The sequence below is a fragment of the Moschus berezovskii genome, chromosome 9, assembly GCF_049115385.1.
Source record: "Moschus berezovskii isolate FMDL1 chromosome 9, NW_MosBer_1.0, whole genome shotgun sequence".
NCBI lineage: Eukaryota > Metazoa > Chordata > Mammalia > Artiodactyla > Moschidae > Moschus > Moschus berezovskii.
This window is the reverse complement of record NC_142468.1, coordinates 84,815,809-84,836,289: the sequence shown is the minus strand read 5'-3', so window position 1 is coordinate 84,836,289 and position 20,481 is coordinate 84,815,809. Positions and strand designations below refer to the sequence as shown.

General features: G+C 42.3%; 1 protein-coding gene across 2 annotated transcripts in view; it reads left to right on the top strand.

Annotated features, from left to right (window-relative positions):
* Positions 1-20,481, top strand: part of LHFPL2 (LHFPL tetraspan subfamily member 2) — a 187,711-nt gene that overhangs the window by 84,946 nt on the left and 82,284 nt on the right. Inside the window, exon 2 of one of the 2 annotated variants that reach the window (XM_055436510.2) lies at positions 7,100-7,157. The exons of the other annotated variant lie outside the window; for it this stretch is intronic. The gene's annotated coding sequence lies outside the window, so the exon portion shown is untranslated. The remainder of the gene's footprint in view (positions 1-7,099; positions 7,158-20,481) is intronic. 2 annotated transcript variants of the gene reach the window in all.

Below are 20,481 nucleotides of genomic sequence, written 5' to 3'. Positions count from 1 at the left end.
TGTATGTTACTGTGTGAAATTTAGTGCCATCATAAGCGTCCTAAGAATATTTTATCAAAGGTTCATGTACCCTTTGCTTTGTTGTGATATGGATTTTTACAAATTTCTTGAAATGTTTGTCCCTGAAAGTGATGAAAGCTGTGTCGTACGGTTTTCATGCAGTTGATGTTTGAAGTGACTTTGTCCTCCAGCCTTCATTCAAAGGGTGTCCTCAATCGTGCCCTGGTGACCCTGTCTATGGTGTAAATGAAGATCCTTTTCATTGTCTCTGCACCACCAAAATCCCGTAACCTGCTCACTAAGGTCCCAGGTTTAGCAAAGCTCAAAGCCTTTGATTCTGAAGACGGAAGCTTCAGGTACTAATGCCGGCAGTGACCCGCGTACATTGGAGTGTAAGCCAAGTTCCCAGCCCTTCCTGCAGTCAGGGTCTTGGGGGTGCACCAGCCCTTCCTGCAGGGTCTTGGGGGCACGGTGCCAGGGCATCTAGGCAGACAGTTCCTAGCAGCACACGAGATGAAGTCCTTTCCTGGAAAGTAGCAAATAAAGCCTTGTTTTGTTCTCCTCATTGCCTGGCAGATGCCTCCCCGGGTGCCGGGTAATTTCTGGGTAGAGAGTGGATAAAATAATGGACAGGTAAATGCTTCCATGCACATGTAAGATAATGAAAAGGGTAAATATTTAAGCTGGGTTTTCAAAAGAAAACTATCCTATCAGTAGAGCTGACTTGCTTAGAGACAGAGTCTCCTTTTCTCTGATTTCTTTTCTGTGTTTTTGGGTAATCGCAAATCCTTTAAAGGAAAGGTGTTTCCAGAATGGTGATATGGGCTGTTCTGATGGTGTAACAGCCCTACCCCTTAATGAGCTCCACTTCTGTGATGCGATGCCATGTGAGGATCTTCGAGAAGCATTCCTCAGGTCCAACAGGCTCATTCCTGGACTTCACAGGGTGTATCACTGATGGCCAGCCTTGGAGCAGTGTCTTTACTTGCTGTGCGTATGCCTTGGCCTGTGTGAGTCAATATTACTCTCTTTGGAAAGCTTTTGAATGAGTCGACTTTATTTTGAGTTTAAATCTTGGCGTCTGTTTTTCAGAACACTAGTCTGTTATTACTTAAGGCTTATGCCCAAATTTGGAATCCAGGCTGTTAAGTGTCAAACAGAAAGGGCTTATCAGCACTTATGGTCCAAGTTCGTCGTGGGCTGCCTTTTGGCCTGGCATGTGCCCTGGGCATGCTGTGCTCACCTGCCCACCTGTGATGACCTGGATCTGTCAGTCTGAAATGATCTGTTCTTGGACAAGTGGTTGTTGGGGTATTTGATGAGGTTTGTTCATTGCCAGTGCCTGACGATATTCACAACTGCTTCTCTTTTGCAAAATGATCATATGCCTATATTCAAGTTTAAAAATAAACAAGAATGTTAAGAGTAGTTGTCACTTAGAGGAAAGTTTCTCAGAATTAAAGAGCTCTTTAATTATGCACACCCTCCTCCACTACCTGTATTCTAAGGATATTCCAGGACAGAAGACGTTCATGGAGGTTGGTCCAGACGTTGATTTTTTGTTTGTTTTTAATTGGAGGATAATTGCTTTACAATATTGTGTTGGTTTCTACCATACATTAACACAGATCAGCCGTAGGCGCATGTATGTCCCCTCCTTCTTGAACCTCCCTCCCACCTCCCGCCCCACCCCACCCCTCTAGGTTGTCACAGAGCAGCGGATTGAGCTCCCTGCATCACGCAGCAAACTTCCCCTGGCTGTCTGTCTTACACATGGTAACGGGCACGCTTCAGCGCTGCTCTCAGTCCACCCCACCCTCCCCTCCCCGTCCTGTGTCCACAAGTCTGCCCTCTGTATCTGCGTCTCCACTGCTGCCCTGCAAAGATGTATGTATGTATGTATCAGTCCTGGAATATGTGTTTGTGTGTGTGTATCTGTATATATGCATTAGTATGTGCTATTTGTCTTTCTCTTTCTGACTTACTTTACTCTGTATAATAGGCTCTAGGTTCATCCACCTCGTTAGAACTGAGTCAAATGCGTTCCTTTTTGTGGCTGAGTAATATTACATTGTGTACATGTACCACCACTTCTTTATCCACTCATCTGTCGATGGACCTCTAGGTTGCTTCCACGTCCTAGCTGTTGTAAACAGTGCTGTGATGCAGACAACTGGTGTATTGAAAACGCACCCACTTGAACACTGCCCTGTGGGGACAGTGTGACCATTGCCCCGTGTTCCTTCCATGCCCTCTGTGTCCTCTGGTGCCTCTGGGGATCTCTCCTCATTCTGGAATCCTGCTGTCACCTCTGTTTGATCATCATCTCCATCCTGTAAACCCAGTGTGCTGTCTTCCCCGTCTCCTGCTTTTTCTGATGACCCGTGGGACCTTTTCCTAGTGCAATCATCCATCAGTTTACACAGTAAACATTCCTGAAATGTGCCCTGTGCCTTGTGCCGTGCTCAGTGTAGGAGATAAAATCCTAGTAAGCTCGAGTTAATTTTCTTCACAAGGAGCTCCTGGTCTGGTCGATTTATAACTGGATGTGGGGGAATGGCCGACAGTCACGTGAATGGACACGGTCTGGCTCTGCGTGGGCAGCAACAGCCGGCCTGGTGCGCAAACCTGTCGTGTTCAGAGGCAGTCTAATTGAGCCTGACTGGTTGCCGGCTCATTGGTAGGCTATTCTGTGGTACCCAGATATTTTAAACCTTACCCTTTAAGAGCTTCATGTTGATGTCAGGACTTTTGAATTGAGTCATTTCTCCTTCCTTAAGAGTAAAAGGAAGCTTCTGTGATGAACATTTGGCTTATAGTCTGTAAGGTCTTTGAAAACTTGAACTTCAGTCATTCCCTGTGTGGCTGAGTGATGGGGCAGGCATTGTAGAGGTTCAGGTTCCCAGCATTTCACATGATTTAACACAGTCCAGCCTTTGGCAATCTGCCACCCTCTCTACTTGGTAGACAGGTTATGAAATTTGACACTCTTAACATCTTTCTTGGAAAACCTTGTAAGTTCAGCAGTCCTTCAACGGCTGACCTATTTCTGTTAAATTCCTGTTGTCAGACCCAAGTGTGAGGTTATCTCAGACCTGTTGTCAGAATAGTCAGTGCATTTCATTGACTTTTTAAAAATACTATCAGCCTAGTCTTTGAGTGACAGTTTATACTTTGAATGCAGAAACTGGACACTGCTCTTTGTGTTTACTATGCTGCCAGCAACTTCCCTTAAAATGTGAACCGAATTCCCCAAGCACGTATTATATCAACACAGCACAGTAAAGTAGGATTTGGACAATTCCTTTAGCTGACACATGGAAGCAGAGCCTTAGAGAAGTGTGTCTACCAAAAATACAGAGAACTTCTTTAGTGAGCTAGAAGGGATGCTTTGTGAAATAGTAGGGGTCTTAGCATATTTTGCTTTCGGCTAATCTCCTTTGGTATTCACCTCCATGCTTCACATCTTTGGGGGCCATCATCGCCCCTGTCCTTGATAAATTAAGCATGATGGTTTAAAAGCATCGTGTCTTGGCTGTTGCAGTGTTTCTTGGTTGGAAAGACACGGGGCTTGAGAGGCACAGGTCCCAGGTTGGAGCCCAGATTCTAGCATTTACTGTGTGATTCACCTTAGGTTGCTCAGATTCCTACTCTGTAAAGTGGGGATAATAAATAAAGTCTGCTCCCTCCCCAACTCCAGCTACCTCTACTCCTACTGTGGATAAAGTGAGAAAATGAATTGCAGAGTGTCCTGTAACTTACACAGTGCTCTGCTGTGGGAGCCCCCGTTCTCGCCAAGGATCGTTTTGTGAACTATCGCAGGGTCCCTGAAATGCCTCTTTCTGCCAAGGACAGTTATTGAGGCTTTCCCTTCTACGGGTATCTGTGCTCACAAGCAGCTGCCTCTTCACCCACCCAGAGGCAGCCTGGACCTCGCTGGGACAGCTGTTTCTGATGACATTCTTTCTTCAGTTAAGCTGAAACCCAGCCTCCTAACTTCCAATATAATTTACACTTCTTGGTTCTAGTTTTACAGAGTAACACAAAACAATTCAAATCGGTGCATATGTCAAGTTGTAGAAATTTATAACTGAGAAGGGGTCTTAAACTCAGCTTCCTGTTTTTGGCAATTCAATTCAATAAATAAGAGCTGGGGCCTGTCACGTGGGTGCTGGCTCCAGCTCTGAAGGCCGCTATTGTTTCTCCTCCTGATCTCCGGAAGTGGAACCAAAGGGCAGGGGACCAAATGGGGATGAATGGGAAGCAAGAACTTTTAACTCCTTAATGTGCAAAAATACAGTGGTTTAATTTTTTATTTTAAGAATTATTGCTAGAAGAAATAATACCTGCATTTATTGGGCTAGGAATAATTGAAATAGTTCAGTGGACTATTAATCTACAAGTGGACTTACTGATGAGCACTGTGATGTTGAGGAAGTCAGTCATTACTCTTCAGAATTAGTTTCCCTCAGGTTTAAAATGGGACTAAAATTTTCTGCCCTGTCTATATTATATAGCTGTTAGACATGATAATGTATGTGGATTCAAATATTCACTTCTTATACGCCATGTAACTCTTGGAAAATTCTTAAAACTTCTCTTTGTCTGCTTCATCTTTTAAAAGAGCCTTGGTTAGTACCTACTTTAGAGTTTTTGTGAGAAATAAATGAGTTAATTTCCATGAAGTACAATAGATCAGTGCCTGACAGCTAACGTCTAACACATTAAATATTTTTTATGAACATTTGAGGGCTCTGTGTGTGATATAACACTTTTTAGTCTACTGTATTTTTTTAGATAGCATCAAAAAATAAAAATAAACTGTAACATCTTGTTTACCAAGCAGATCTAGTAACAGAATTGGCATCGTTTATCTTTCTGATCACTTTGGTAATTTCACAAGATGTGACTTGGTTGTCAGAAAAGCTTTATCATGATACTGAAAGCTTACTCCCAAATACATTACTTCTCTGGACCTTAGGACAAATATATGTATTACCGAAAAAACCCTGATGCTGGGAATGATTGAAGGCAGGAGAAGGGGATGACAGAGGATGAGATGGTTGGATAGCATCACCGACTCGATGGACATGAGTTTGAGTAAGCTCCAGGAGTTGATGATGGACAGGGAGGCCTGGCGTGCTGCGATTCATGGGGTCGCAAAGAGTCGGACATGACTGAGTGACTGAACTGAACTGATGTATTACTGGAGGTGTTTTTTTCCTTGCGGTATGAATTTGGAAAACTTTAAGTGGGGATTAGGATGGTTTTCCCAGGTGGCGTTAGTAGTAAGGAACCCTCCTACCAATGTAGGAGACATAAGAGACTCGGGTTCAATCTCTGGGTGGGGAAGATCGCCTCAAGGAGGGCATGGCAACCCAGTCTAGTATTCTTGCCTGGAAAATCCCCTTGGACAGAGGAGCCTGGTGGGCCACCTTCCATGGTGTCACAAAGAGTCAGACGCAACTGAACACACATGCACAAGATTCAACTCTGCCTTCTCTGTTGTTGTGAGGATCTCCAGAGTTCTGTCTTAACTGGCCAGAGCTTTGCTTGTGTTATAGTAACAAGAGAGATTTTTTAAATGTTATCTTTGATTTGAAAGTGTCCTAATTCAAGTATTTTTGTAACCCAATTCGCTTTTAGAGATAATGAAACATTGATCAAGAACTTCATTTCTATCAGACCCACTCGTAATAATCCTAGTGACTTATTTCACCGAAGCTATTTCCAGATAAAAATACTGATCATGACTTCCCATGATGTTCCCTGAAGGGGTAAAATTAAACTGTGGGAAATGCTTGGAATTTAACTAGTGATTAACTTATAAAGAAATCATAACTCCCCTAAGCTGTTATATAGCAAAAGACCTTATGAGTTCAGAATTCTTTTATGTGTGTATTTTTCTTAACTGAAACCCATGGAGTATTATTAAGTATCTTCAAGTTTATAACTGAACTTAAATGGTTTCTTTAGACTGAGGAGCCTTTGAGTCCCGTGCTGGCTTTTCAACCTCAGGTCCAGTCTGGGCTAGTGTTGATGCTGCATATATTAACCTAGTTATCTGGATGTAAGCTTTTACTCATACACTGTATTTTGTTATAGTCCTACATGGCATGATTAGGCTAAACATTTAAAACATACATAAAGCACAGGTTAATTTTATCTGCTAGTCAATTTCTTTTCCAGACTTTTACATAAAGGTATGTCAGATTTCTGTTTGGGGAGGTGATGAATAGACTACAAAGAGAGAAAGGGGTGCTTTCAAGGGAACACATGGCAGAGTGAAAAGAGCATGATTTGGAAACCCTGCTTCTCTATGATACTGGGGAAATTTCTCTGCTTCTTTCATCATATGTTAATGGACATGCTCCCTGTCTGGAAAGGTTATAATCTGGTGCCACACAGTCCTGGGTGTACAATAAATTCCCAGCAAATGGCAACTGTGACATCTTATATTAGAAATTTGTTCCATTTATGTTTAATATTTCAAAGCAATGCTGAAAGACATTTTGGTCTATTTTATGATTGTTTTAATGGGCTTATAATTTTCTGAGTTTACCTAAAGACTTTGAGAACACAAAAAGGAATACTTGATTTTGAGATAAACTAATCATTAAAAATTCTTCTATTTACTGTGTTAGAGTTTTAATGACCATTTTTCCATTTCTCCAGTCATTGATATCTTAGTGAATTTAGCTTTAAAGAAGTTAGCAGAGTAAGTGAAAAGGATATAAAGAGAGTCCTCATTTATAATTTTCTATGTCATCCTATAATTCATTTCTGGATTATTTGGACTTCTTTTGTTTGTTTATAAAGTACTCTCAACGGGTTGTGAAGGATGTCGTAAAGTGCATGGTCGTGGACCTTCCTCACTGTCCTCTTGTTTTCCTAGTTCTTCAGTGGTTTGGATCTTTTGTTGGTGCATCAGTGTTCTTAGGAAGGGGTGGTTCCTTTGTAATACAAGCAAAACTTTAAATGCATCCTGGGGACCTATATTTGAAACATCACATATTTTAATGAGATATAAAATTGCATGGTAAGTCTTCCTTGTGTGTTAAAAAAAAAAAGTAATTCTTTGTTCAATTTGTTTCTCCAGGTGGCATTTTTCTGAAGTTGCTCATTGAGACTTCTCAGCATTCCTACAGATATAATAGGTGAGTCAGTGAAATCAGATCCCCTTTCCAAGTGGGCAGCAACTTACTTCTTGAAAGAGGTACAGTGTTTCAAACTTTTGGGCCTTGAATGATAAGCACTAGGTTTTTTTATTTTTGTTTTTTGCTAGATACACCACTTTGATGGACATACACGAGTGTTGTAAAGGACTCTGTAAAGTTTCATAAATGTTATTAAGTTTAATGCTGTAAGTTCCTTACTTCAATCTGACATGGTTTGTTCTATCACCATTTATAAACAAGTTTCAGGGCTGTTTATAATGGGCAAAGCTGGCTTTAAGTTATCTTTCTTCTTGAGCTTCTCTGTGGACCATTCACCCTTTGTTATCATTTCTCTCTGAAAGGGGAAGAAGAGATGGCTAATTCAAATTACCCAATTGTATCACTTGAAGACAGCTCCGGTAGAGGATTTGCTTAGATAGAAGTTGAAAACAGTTGACTAACAATAATGATTTATTATTAACTCTATAGATTTTAACTTATAAACATTACTTTGAGAGAATATTAGTAACAATACTGAGGCTGAGTAGCCTCCTACAATATGCATTCAACGAAATCAAGGCAGTGGAATAATAATCATCCCCAAAGGTTTTGCTCTAGTCTGGTTCTCAGAGGGCAGAGGCCTGTTCAACCTGGCCTATAGGGCAGGTCCACGACCTCTAGGATCTAATGCCTGATGATCTGAGGTGGAGCTGATGTCATAATAATAGAAATAAAATGCATAGTAAATGTAATGCATTTGAATCATCCTGAAACTATTCCCACCCCCGCCCCCCCCTGCCCTCGGTCCATGGAAAAATTGTCTTCCATGAAACCGGTCCTGGTGCCAAAAAGGCTGGAGACTGCTGCTCTGGGGTCCTTGCTCTTATTATGAACTTCCAGGTGGGACTCAGGCTGAGGAGCCAGTGCTTGGTATGTATTTGAGACTGACTGACACCCTGCCCAGGAAGGTCCGCTGTGTGCAGGGGATTTGCGGAGTATTTTCACGGATATCATCTCATTTGTGGAAAGGTTATCTTTTTAGTTTTCCTGATTCTAGAGAAGGAAAAATGGCTGTTAATATCATGAATTGAAGAAGTGATTTGTCAAATGTTCTTAAAACTGTCCTAAGAACTGCTGGTTGGGTTAGCTGAGGAAGCTTGGCTTGTTTTTCTGGTTCTTTGTTTCTTTAATGGAAACTGTAAGCTCTGATGAGTTATGGAATTATTTGAGAAAAGTTCCTGCTTGTGGGAAAGTCAGGGCTGACCCAAGACAGTTGGGTGTCCTGTTGGCATTTTATCAAACTGATAATCTTTAAATACCTGCTCTGTATTTATTTAGTGGGGGTGGAAGAAACTGTCTATTAACAAAGACTACTAATGAAAAATACATACCTCTCCCTGAATGTTGAAAATAAGGGATTTATTACCTGTGCTGTTCTGAACCAGGTGTTCAGAAACCTGTTTAAAAGTTGGGTGATAATGACAATCTGCCACGCACTGCTCAGATCCAGGTTTGCAGAGGCCTGCCAGCCAGGCGACACGGGGTTGGTGTGGGGCCTGCTTTTCCTCATGTGGCTCTGTGAGGGGAATATTCTCAACAGAGACAGGCCTGTGCCGCTGAGGAGTGTTTATTTCCACTCAGAGGCACTGTCTCCTTGAGTGAAAACAGGTCTGGTTGCCATTTTGCCCGTTATGTAAGGAGTCGAGTGTACCCCAAACTTAAGTGGCTCCGTGTTTCCGAGGTATTCCAATGATGATTTAATACCCCTCTGTGAGTTGTCACCCTGGATCAGTGCCAGGCTGGCCTGTTCAGTCCAGCTCCGGGGAAAAGCCAATTCCATTCTGCCAGTACCTTCAACAGCTAAGTTTTGTATGCCCTTGAAATCCCTGTCTCTGAAGATTTAACCAGATAAAACCAACCTGCTGTGTATCTCTCTTTTTCTTTTTTGAATTGTGGATTCATCCTGAATAAATATATAAAACATTACCAAATCAGGGACATAAGAACAACCACTCTGATTAACAGCATCTGTATTACAAAGAAATCTGATCCTGCCTTCTGTTACATATAATCACTCATGTTATATCAGCTTGGTGGAAGGTTTCTCTGAAGCAGAGAGTCTGTGGTTTGGGGACAGCCTTGACATCAGGAGGCCCTAGGCTGAGACTCTACCTCTCTGGACACAGATCTGGCTTAGAATTCCAGCTGTGGTGCGAGCTGGCCATGTGACCAAAGATAAGCTTCTTTACCTGATGGAACTCTCATCTCTTCATGTGTGGATATGACTTCCTCCCAAAGTGGTTTGGAAGACTGAACGCAGCAAAGGTGGCAATGTGTGTGGGCACACAGTAGATGGCAAGTACCCCGTGCCTGGCTCCTGATACCAGATGTCTTGGATGTAGGGTGGGGAGGTCAGCTCTGCCAGACAGCTCCGGTGCCTCACTGGTAAAGTGAAAGCTGATTCCCACTCTGTTCTGCCCTGCCTACTCCAGGACAATTATGCAGAGCCTTTGAAAAGTAGGAACTTAGGGTATATGGTTGGAAAGAGGGGGTTTCTAATGGCAGGCTTTTTTTTTTTTCAATCTAATCAGAATTTCTGAGCTTGAATCCTGGATCTGCACTTTATCAATAGGTATATGACCTTGAATAAATTATTAACACCCTCTCTGGCTCTCACCCCATCTCACAGGACTGCTGTGAGATTAAATGATTGTGTGTAGAGCAGGGTGTACGGAACGAGTACCTAGTGAATCTCAAGAAATATGCCAATAACTTCGTCGGGATCCTTTTAGAAGGTAGGTAGAGAGGCCGACTCAAAAGAATATCCATGGTTTTATTTATTTTTTTTAATTGTTATTGGAGGCTAATTATTTTACAATATTATATTGGTTGGTTTTGCCATACATTGACATGAATCCGCCCCGGGTGTACATGAGCTCCCCCTCCCAAACCCCCCTCCCACGTCCCTCCTCTCCTTATCCTCCCTCCATGGTTTTAAAATGTCTCCAGTTGGAACCTCAGCTTCTCGAACTGCCTTTTCAATCACATTATGTTAGTCTAGACCAGGGAAGATCATCTTTGCCATAAATAGGCTGAGAGTGACTATACCCTGCCATGACACTCACTCGTTTAGAAGAGGGTAGCGTTGGGATTCGGTCTTCCTGGATTTCCTTCACAAGTAAACAGATCTGTCCTCATCCGGGGGAATTCTTACTAGAATTGACCAGATAAGCAAAGTGAAAGCTATAGATCTGTGTTGTCCCATACAGTGGCTGCATCGGACTGTTGAGCAATTTGAAATATGGCTAGTGTGACTGAGGCACTGAATTCTTCGTTTTATTTCATTTTAGTTCTTTTACAATTTAGAACTGATATTCAATTATTGGTAACCTTTTATGTATTTGTGGGAACAACTTGGGCATCTGCTTTTCAACTGCAAATTTTATAAATCTAGATCAAGTGCTTCTGAGGAAAATTTAGTGCCTGAGTTGAGATGTGCTGTAAGTGCAAAATATATATTTTGAAGCATTAGAAAAAGTTGTGTCAGCATATTAATACTTTTTATATTGATTAGATATGAAAATGATAATATTTTATTTGTCTTGAATTAATATTATTGAAATTAATTCCTTTTAAAAAATTTTTATTTAATAAATGGTACAAAGCACAGTGCCAAAAACATTCAGTTAAAATTTCACCAAATGAAAAAATACTATAGAATACACAGTTGTAAAAAGCTACATTGAGTTATTTTACAACTGCCTCAAGCTGCAAAAAGAAAACCCAATTCCTTTGTTTTTAATGTTGCACCTAAAATTTCAAAATAATGTACTACGTGCTCACATAATTCCATTGGACAGTTCTGCTCTAGATGATCCTTGAAAGAACTGGATAATTGCTTATTTATTAAGTGAAGTACAAGGTTTTCCAATAGACTGCAGATTATGAAAGTGTTTTCTTCTTCTTCTTCTAAGGTATTGTTTATAGTCTACCAAGTAACAAGCTTAGAGGAATTTTTTAAAATATTTAAAATTGGAAAGAAAAAAAAGGCACCTAGCAGATGTGTTATCTGTACCTTATGTGATACAGGCTGAGGCTGTTTAGACGTCTTGGCTGTATTCTTTCCACTCCGCCTTCAGAGAGACACTTACAGCCACCCACTAGAATATGAACCCAAACACTGTTTCTCAGCTAAATACTTTCCTTCTTTGATGATTGTTGGCTCTGACATATGATGTTAATACCTTGTTCCCTGGGTCACATTTTGTCATGCCGCAGGAGATCAGTTTAGGAACTGTTATCCGGGAGAAATCTATGACTTTTAATTGCCTATAGTGAATAGCACTCTCTTCTTACTGTTCTTGCTTTTTAGTCCCTCAGTCATGTCCAACCCTTTGCAACCCATGGACTGTAGCCCACCAGGTTTCTCTGTCCTTGGGATTCTCTAGGCAAGAATACTGGAGTGGGTTCAGTTCAGTTCAGTTCAGCTCAGTCACTCAGTCGTGTCCGACTCTTTGCAACCCCGTGAGCTGCAGCACGCCAGGACTCCCTGTCCATCACCAACTCCCGGAGCCTACCCAAACTCATGTCCATTGAGTCAGTGATGCCATCCCACCGTCTCATCCTCTGTTGTCCCCTTCTCCTCCTGCCCTCAATCATTCCCAGCATTAGGGTCTTTTCAAATGAGTCAGCTCTTCGCATCAGGAGGCCAAAGTATTGGAGTTTCATCTTCAACATCAGACCTTCTAATGAACACCCAGGACTGATCTCCTTTAGGATGGACTGGTTGGATCTCCTTGCAGTCCAAGGGACTCTCAAGAGTCTTCTCCAACACCACAGTTCAAAAGCATCAATTCTTTGGTGCTCAGCTTTCTTTGTAGTCCAACTCTCACATCCATACATCACTATTGGAAAAAATATGGCCTTGACTAGATGGACCTTTGTTGGCAAATGTCTCTGCTTTTTAATATGCTATCTAGGTTGGTCATAACTTTCCTTCCAAGGAGTAAGCGTCTTTTAATTTCATGGCTGCAATCAGCATCCACAGTGATTTTGGAGCCCCCCCAAAAAATAAAGTCTGACACTGTTTCCACTGTTTCCCCATCTATTTCCCATGAAGTGATGGGACGAGATGCCATGATCTTCGTTTTCTGAATGTTGAGCTTCAAGCCAAACTTTTCACTCTCCTCTTTCACTTTCATCAAGAGGCTCTTTAGTTGTTCTTCACTTTCTGCCATAAGGGTGGTGTCATCTGCATATCTGAGTTTATTGATATTTCTCCCGGCAGTCTTGATTCCGGCTTGTGCTTCTTCCAGCCCAGCGTTCCTCATGATGTACTCTGCATAGAACTTAAATAAGCAGGGTGACAATATACAGCCTTGACGTACTCCTTTTCCTATTTGGAACCAGTCTGTTGTTCCATGTCCAGTTCTAACTGTTGCTTCCTGGCCTGCATACAGGTTTCTCAAGAGCCAGGTCAGGTGGTCTGGTATGCCCATCTCTTTCAGAATGTTCCACAGTTTATTGTGATCCACACAGTCAAAGGCTTTGGCATAGTCAATAAAGCAGAAATAGATGTTTTTCTGGAACTCTCTTGCTTTTTTGATGATCCAGCGGATGTTGGCGATTTGATCTCTGGTTCCTCTGCCTTTTCTAAAACCAGCTTGAACATCTGGAAGTTCACGGTTCACGAATTGCTGAAGCCTGGCTTGGAGAATTTTGAGCATTACTTTACTAGCGTGTGAGATGAGTGCAGCTGGAGTGGGTAGCCATTTCCTTCTCCAGGGGGTCTTCCCGATCCATGGATCGAACCTGAGTCTCCTGCTTGGCAGGCAGATTCTTTACCATTGAGCCCCCTGGGAAGCCCGGAAACATTCTAAACAAGCAGATAAAGTGATTGCCTAACTTACTGGACATATCTAAACCTGAATGTTTAATTCTGTTTCTGTACCAGTTTAAGATGTTTCTAAAAGGCATTTTTCTCACTTATTCAGTAAGGTAATAGACATAAATAGGAATTTGAAAGAAATGAATAAAAGCATTTTAACACAAACGTTAGATAGTTTCAACAAATATTTAGCCAGGAACTGTGTCAAAAACTGTTAATTGTCCTGGTCCTGTACTACCAGAAATAGAAAGGCAGCAAGTGCTGGCTTGAAGTTTAATTGTTAGTTTTGCATGAAACATGAGAAGATATTGCAATTAAAGCGATCAATATGCTGTCTCACATTCATGCCCTTGGTGACACTGAAGTGTTTCTAGGAGGTGGGGGAGGAGGGTGTTAGATTCAGAATCATACTGGTCCAGGTTTGAGTCCCAGCTGAGTCACAGTGTGACAGAAGTGGGGCTTCCTAACTTCTCTGATTGTGTCCCTGTGGAGTCGGTGCCAATGACAGCAGCCACTTTCCTTGTTAAAATCTTTCCATTGTCTTTACTTGGTCTGTGACACCCGCACCCCTTTGGTTAATAAACATGGCGAGTACCTTGCTGTCTTCATACTTTGCCAGACTGACGAAGTGAAGGGGAGTTTACTGTCCAGTACTGTAAACTCTCTCCAGGAATTAAGCAGGATTGATATTTATATATTAGATAGAAACCATTATCAAATTTCATGAAGAATCTTCAGCTAAAGAAAGGTAGCTTTTCCTTGCAGAGTTTAACTGTTATGACATTGAGGTTTTTAAATTACAATATTGGACTATATTAAGAGAATTCATTTCTGCCAGCAGCTCGCAAGCATTTAATAGGCAAGGAGAAGACTTAGTGAGAGAGGTTATAATAAGCCTTCTCTTTTTACTGAGGGTAGATTGGACAAAATATATGCTTTCTGAATAGAAAGTGATAAAGTATAAATAGACACTGGTTTGCAAGATTTAACAAAAGCAAATCAAAGTAATTAAATGCATTGAAGACAAACTGAGTGCAGTTCTTTCTCTATTTCTGTTAGTCACATGTTGACAGATTGTCTTTTTTTCTGGTAAGAAGTCTGGCTGTAGACAGCATGTGTGTCTGAAGGAGAGTCGTGAGCATTCTTCCCAGCAGGAAAGAATTCTTCCCTTTCTATGAAAAGCGCCTTCCCTGGGTAGACTATGAACCTCCTGAGGGCTAGTCTGAGTCTTGTATTGTACTCTCTGTGCCTGGTACAATGTCTGATGCATGCTAGGTGCTGAGTGAGTATCTGTTGGATGGGTGGAGGATAAATGATGGTTAGACTGTAGCGCTGGTTCTGAAACATCCTCTGAAGAGAACTCTACTTCAGTACATTATAGATGGCCCAGCACAGTGCCTGACACATGTTACGTACACAGTATACGGTGAAATGGAGGCATAATGGTGGGCTTAAGCATAGCTTCTAGTTTATAAAGGACTTTTGGGAATATGACCTGTATTTTTAAATATGTTTGTTTAATAATATCCTCATTACACCAAGTAGGGAATAATCCTTACTCTAGAAACAAAGAGCATAAATCACATAGGAAACAATAACTGGCTACATTAAAAATTATGAACTTTATCAAAAGGCTATACAGAGAGTGAAAAGATAAAATATCCAAAACACTCATAAATTTACAAAGGAGAATATGTAAGGAATGCCTGTGAATTAATAAGGAGGATAGGCTGACAAATGAAACAAAAATCCAGGAGTAGAGAAGGGCAGTGAAATACTTGAACAGGCACTTCATGAAGAGGAGCCACAAGGAACCAGTAAAATGAAAATTTGCTCAACCTTGTGGGTAATGCGAATACAAACCCCTCCATGAGATACAAACGCACTTCTACCTGATAAGCAAAAAATGTTAAGTCTGATAATGGCAAGTCCTGACAAGAGTGTAGAACACCATGAACTCTCAGATACCAGTGGTGAGAATCAAATCATATTCACCCACTTTGTTGCTTGACTTTTACTGTTTTTTTTTTTTAACTGAAAAAAAAAAAAGTTGACATGCAGTATCTTGTTAGTTTCATGTAAACAACATGGTGGACCGCGTTTTAAATACATTATGAAATGATCACCATGATAAGTTTAGTAACCTTCTGAATATAACCCACTTATGATTTGGGGAGCCAGGAAGGTTCTTTTAAGCACAGAGGTGAGATTGAACATTGAGAAGGCACCATGAGGGACCTCCATGCTGGTCCATTGGTTAAGAATCCCCCTTGCAATGCAGGGGAGCCCTGATGGGGGAACTAAGATCTCACGTGCTGAGGAGCAACTAAGCCAGCTGTAGCCAAGTGATGAAGCACAGTCTGGAGGGTTGCGGGAGTGAAGGGAAGGGGAATGGGATTAGCTCTGGGCATTGACTGGGCAGCTCTGTGGCACAGAGAGGGTGGGGCTGCCTTTGCTAAGACTGAAGAATTTACATGGAATAGATGTTAAGAGAATTCTCACAGGGTGGCTTCAGTTCTTTTGAGAAGTAGGAAGTTCATCTGCACTGAGGAGAGGAGGTGAAGCCAGGGGTTATAAGGAAGAATCCATGCTTCCCTGCATGGAAAGGAACTCTTCTCTGTGCTGATGTGGCCGTCTTCCTGTGAATTCTGATTCTTTGTCTGATGATTTATTCTACAGGGAATTCTGGCTCTCCATCTGATAGAACTGGTCCACAAGGACAATCTGGGTCTCACGTTGGTAAACATATAGTTTTTTTTTAACTTTTTATTTTATATTGGAGTGTAGTTGGTTAATAATGTGATAGTTTCAGGCAGACAGCAGAGGGACTCAGCCGTACAATATAAACATATAGTTTTGTTGTGATCAAGTGTCTAAGTCTATGAAAAAGGCTGTTTGCAAATCCTCTAGTAAATTGTTTTGGTTCCAAATGGTACCTCCCTTGTCTGTTCATATTCAAGAGGAAATATCCCATCCTTATGCAGAAAGCTTTTCTACTTTAATGATCCACTCTTTAAATTGTTCCTTGAAAGGAAGGAAATGAACTGACCTCAGGTAAATGAACATACACTGGGATAGTGCAGAAGTGTCTTCCTCATTGTCACCATAAAATGTGTTTGTGCTTTTATATGCAGCTTGTTAATACAGGTGAATAGTAGCCACATGCATTTTATTTATTTATTTTTATCATTTCCCATGTTAAGCCACAGCAATCCATTCTTCCCGCTAAAGAAGGCAGTAAAACAGCTCTGAAGTTCCAAGATGCTGCTCCCATAAACACCCTCTCCACTCTCTGAAATTGTGTCACGATTTTCTCACAGAAGCTGACTTCTTCTGAATTAAATACTGATTTAATCTACATTTCGTTTTGGATCTATTCAGTAACCAAAGCAGAGCATTTGTGGCCTTTATTTCTGTCTTCTGCTCACATGCTATGGGGGACTGCTAGTCACCCAGTGGACCTGTCTTTACAGACACCAGCATCTCCTGAGCCACAGGCAGCATCTCACAGATGTCATAGGGCCGGGGGGCCAGGCACCCTGGAAAGGTGGGACTGGCCCCGATCTCTGTATCTCATGTTACCAGCCCAGGGCAGCCTGTGAAAAAGTCTTAATTGGCAACCTCAAGTGGACTTGGAAATGTACCTGATATGGGTCCAAATTATACTATGTGCACAGCCAAGTTGTGTTAGGAAATGGACACTTCCTGTCATTAGCTCACAGGTCATGAAGACAAATAGGACTGCAAATCCACTTTGGAAAGCTAGTGTGGCTCATCTGAAAGAGCTGACTTCTCTCTTGTTGGTGCCATGCCTCATTTGTCTCTCCTTGCTTCTTTCTCAAGCTCCATTTCTTACTCAGTTGACGTTCAGTCCATTTTTCTCCTACTGTTTATGAAGTGACTGTTGATTGGAAAGATGTAGACCACTGGTGTGGTGACCAACCGCGGTCTTGGACTCCTCGTCACTGTTCAAGGTCAGCGTAACCCGTATAGTGGCCCCCCCGTATAGTGGCCCCTCACACCCCACACTGGGCTTCCCTGGTGGCTCTGTGAACCTGTCTGCCAGTGCAGGAGACATAAGAGATGCAGGTTCGATCCCTGGGTTGGGAATATCCCCTGGAGAAGGAAGCCCACTCCTCTATTCTTGCCTGGGAAATCTCCTGGACAGAGGAGCCTGGTAGGCCAAAGTCCACAGGGTTGCAAAGAGTTGGACACAACTGAGCAACTAACAGGGCTTCCCTGGTAGCTCAACTGGTGACGAATCCGCCTGCATTGCGGGAGACCTGGGTTCGATCCCTGGATTGGGTAGGTCCCCTGGAGAAGGGAATGGCTACCCACTCCAGTATTGTGGCCTGGAGAATTCCATAGACTGTATAGTCCATGGGTTCGCACAGAGCTGGACATGAGCAACTAATACTTGGTACAGAGGAAGCCGCTTGGGCAAAACACCAAGAGTGATACTGTTGCCCAGCTGCTCTCAGTCTGTGCTTCATGCTTGTATTAATATCTTTATATCGTGCACATCTCAAAGCAAAGATGGTGTTTTATCTGCTTAAAGGTCACACCTCAGTCTTTCTTGTGCCTTTGAACACTGGTATACTCTTGAAGTCAAGCAACAGCTTTAATATACCTCTTTTTTTTTTAAAGGAAAACTTTGTATTTTATATAGGAGTATAGCCAATTAACACTATGGTGATAGTAATAGTTTCAGGTGGACAGCCAAGGGACTCAGCCATCTTACATACTGGTGGCTGGACTAGAATTGCCAGAGAATGTTTATATGTGTTTTTCTCCTGATTATCAGAGTAATCCATGTTCCTACAGAAAAGTATAAGCAAGAAGGGGAAAAACCCAGTTCCCTTGGGTGTCACCACTGCCAGTGTAAAGGCCAAGTTTTCTTTTTGTGCTTTCTTTTCTTCACATAACTGAGCACTTACTCTGCACACAACTTTGTATTCAGTTACCGTTTTGTTTAATATTATGAGCATTTCCTCATATCATAAAAAGTTTGTCTACAATTTCAATGGTTGAATATATACGGTATATATTTAAATCACTTTAATCTTTTGTTTTTGACAAGGCGTTTTCTGTTTTTTTAAGGTGTTAAATATAAATTTTGATTATCCTTTTAGAGATATAAGTTCTATTTTTAAAATCTATCCGGGAAAGTTGGGCTCTCGTTGGCATTATAAGAGAGTAATTGCCTTGGCACACCCTAGAGATGATCATATCTTTAAATCTTGCCACTTTGGGAAGTGAGAATGACATGTCATTTCAAATTTTACTGTTTTTACTACCAATAAAATTGATTGTTTTTCATAAGTAGAAGAGGTTTTTTTTTTTTTTTTCTTTTTTGTGATTGTTCGTTTATGGTCCTTTTCAGGTCAAGTTGTCATTTATGACAGTGGGGACATCTGTAATTTTTTTCCATTTTCCTAGAAGGGTATACTGTAATGTGTAACTCTGAGCTTAGTGTCTTTTCACTAATAGTGTTAGCTGCTTCAGTCATGTCTACTCTGAGATCCTATGGACTGTAGCCCGCCAGGTTCCTCTGCCCATGGGATTTCCCAGACAAGAATACTGGAATGAGTAGCCATTCCCTTCTCCAGGGGATCTTCCCAACCCAGGGATCAAACCCAGGTCTCTTGCATTGCAGTCGGACTCTTTACCCTCTGAGCCACCAGGGAAGCCTGTTAATAGCACGCCACATTGGCCATATTTGAGGGGAAATCAAGCATGGAAGTGTCAAAGAGAGTGCCCTCAGGGGTCGTGATGTGGCTTGTCAGTTGTGACGGTCAGCATCTGGAAGGTCAGCTCTACCTGGTGAGCACTTGTCTCCCCCACCCCCCAGACCTCGTGGCCGTCACACTGCACCCTGTCCAGGCAGGCCTGGTATAATACCTGTTGACAGAGGAATAATAAACACAGAATATGTTGGCTCATAATGAAGTGTTCATTGACTCCTTGAAGTGATGCTTACCTGCTCCTTTTCTGCTCATGCTTCTTCTCAGGCTGTTTGACTGACTTTTCTTGCTTGCCCCTTAGTATTGTTTGCAGGCAGTCTTTGACCCCTTTCTCTCCTGCATCTTCCCATAGTCTCCGAATTCTCTAGCCTGCTCCTTGCCTTAACCACAGTCCACAGGCCAAAACTCCCCAGTCCAAACCCCTCTTCCAGGCTGCAGACCCATGTAGCCTCCTGCCTGTGGGGGGTCTCCCCCTGGTGTGTGTTTCCTTTGTAAATTGAAGGATAATTGCTTTACAATTTTGTGTTAGTTTCTGTTGTACAACAGTATGAATCAGCTAAAGTATGTGTATATCCCCTCCTCCTTTGAGCCTCCCTCCCACCGTCTCTTATCCTCCCCTCTAGGTCATCGCAGAGCCCCAGGTTGAGCTCCCTGTGTTAGACAGCAGGTTCCCATTAGCTATCTATTTTATACATGATAGCCTGTATGCTGCTGCTGCTGCTGCTAAGTCGCTTCAGTCGTGTCCGACTCTGTGCAACCCCATGGACTGCAGCCTACCAGACTCCTCCGTCCACGGGATTTTCCAGGCAAGAGTACTGGAGTGGGTTGCCATTGCCTTCTCCAGATAACCTGTATATGTCCATTCAAAGTTACTCAGTCATGTCTGACTCTTTGCACCCCCATGGACTATATAGTCCATGGAATTCTCCAGGCCAGAATGCTGGAGTGGGTATCTCTTCTCCAGGGGATCTTGCCAACCCAGGGATCAAACCCAGGTCTCCCACATTGCAGGCAGATTCTTTACCGGCTGAGCCACAAGGGAAGCCCCAAGAATACTGGAGTGGGTAGCCTATCCCTTTTCCAGCAGACCTTCCCAACCCAGGAATCGAACCGGGGTCTCCTGCACTGCAGGCGGATTCTTTACCCGCTGAGCTCTCAGGGAAGAAGCTCCTGTATATGTCTGTGCTACGGTCAATTCATCCTACCCTCTCCTTCCCCTACTGCATCCACAAGGTCATTCTCTGCATCTGCATTTGCATTCCTTTCCTGCATCAGGACGATTGTAGGAACCCTGCTGCTTCACTGGCACTTCTAATGCAGTGTGCCCCCACGTCGACCTGTTCCCTTTCCCTGACTGGCCCTGTCCCTGGATTCTCTCTTCGGGTACAAAGACCCCCACTTCATCCTCCATGCCAGACACCTGGGGAGCATCTTGAGACCCTGCTTTTAACCCTCACTGACAACACCCCATGGGTTACATGAGATCCTAATTGCTGCCGCCTCCTCCCTATCCTTCTTCTGCGTCCCTCTCACCCTGCCCTAGCTGAGATTTCATGCTGTGAGTGAACGATGTATGTTTTCTCAGTTAGAGACAGTCTTTAAAAATAAGTAAGTTAGGTTTTTAAAAAATAAAATTGATGTTTTTCAGGGCATATCATTGTAATGGAATATTTATTCTTTGTGTGAAGTAAAT